Source organism: Psammomys obesus, unplaced genomic scaffold (genome assembly GCF_907164565.1).
Source record: "Psammomys obesus unplaced genomic scaffold, mPsaObe1.curated_primary_1811, whole genome shotgun sequence".
NCBI classification, from domain to species: Eukaryota; Metazoa; Chordata; class Mammalia; order Rodentia; family Muridae; genus Psammomys; species Psammomys obesus.
Genome location: NW_026587216.1, coordinates 34,825,595 through 34,826,924, shown reverse-complemented (window position 1 = coordinate 34,826,924; position 1,330 = coordinate 34,825,595). Strand labels below are relative to the sequence as shown.

Below are 1,330 nucleotides of genomic sequence, written 5' to 3'. Positions count from 1 at the left end.
TGAGGAGGGCAGCATGGAGCTGTGTCTGTGTCCGCTCACCACTGATGCTCACATAGAGCGAGCTCTCTGCTGAGAAAGATGATGACAGTGTGCACCACTGTAGGTCTCAGGGTGTATGTCGGGAGGGTGAGGTTTATGCCCAAATAATCTTCACATTTCAGCTATCTCAAGCACCCACCTAACATGGTGCCTGTGGTAGAGCAGGTGATTGGTAAATGTGAGACTCTACTGTCTTGTTGCTTATTTCTCATAGCAGAGAAGAAATCCACTTAATTTCTAGTTCTCAAGTTCTGGTTTCTGTAGAAGAAAGAAATGATTTTAAATAGCAGCTTCAATCTTGGGCTGCAGGTGTGGCTCGGTGGCCAAGAACTGATCTGGCATATGCAAGGCCTGGGTTCCACTCTAGCAATGCGTAAACAAACAATAACAGTTCTAGAAAAATCTCCAAAAATTATAGCAATGAGTATCGGTGTAGAGTTTCATTTCCAAGAAGCGGCAACAGCAACAAAAATAATTTTGTCTTCTAAAGTAATTTTATGTTAAACACAACTCAACCTTGCCATGCTTAAATGTTCCTTAGAGTAACAATAGAAACCTTTCCAGACAGGATTGATAGCTAGGTGTGCGTGCATATTGCTAGCCGTGTGTGTGTGTGTGTGTGTTTATGTGTGTGTGTGTGTATTTATGTGTGTGTGCATGTGTGCACACATTGTTAGCTGGTTGTGTGTGTATGGACACATGAACAGGCTACATTCATTCCATCTATTCTGAATGTCTAGGAATTTTTTTCCCCACTGAAATATTTTATTAAGAGTTTGCTAGTGTTCACTAAGGCTTTACCAGTAAATATTCAGCATTTTGATGGTATTAACCTTAAAAAAATAATAAGAGCAAAACCAACCAACTAAACAACCTGCTGCCCACAACAGGCATTGCAGATGTGCCTGCTGTGTCACATGAGTGTTGGAGGGTAGCAGAGAGGAGAGATGCTATGTCTATGCTCAGTGTTCCCAGGGCAGGAAGGGAACCAGCGGGCTGACCAGCTCAGATGCCTCTCAGGCCCAGATCCAGGGCTTTGAATTGGCCCACCCCAATATCTACCCCACTGATGGACCGCTGGAGGCATGAAGGGGCTGGTTTTACAGATCCAAAACTACAGGATCTCCATGACACAGGCCAACAACAGGATATCTGAGAGGAGTCCCAGTAAGGTTCCAGTATTGACAGTGTAGCAGAAGTCAAAGGCCTTGCACCTGATCAACCGCTCATTGCAATGAACATCTGTAAGCAAAGAAGAGTGCGCAAAAAGGTATATTGTAGGACACACTGT

At 44.0% G+C, this 1,330-nt stretch overlaps 1 pseudogene; it reads left to right on the top strand.

The window, feature by feature from the left end:
• The first annotated feature begins 912 nt into the window (after positions 1-912).
• Positions 913-1,060, top strand: LOC129673756 (small nucleolar RNA SNORA17; annotated as a pseudogene).
• Positions 1,061-1,330: the final 270 nt, after the last annotated feature.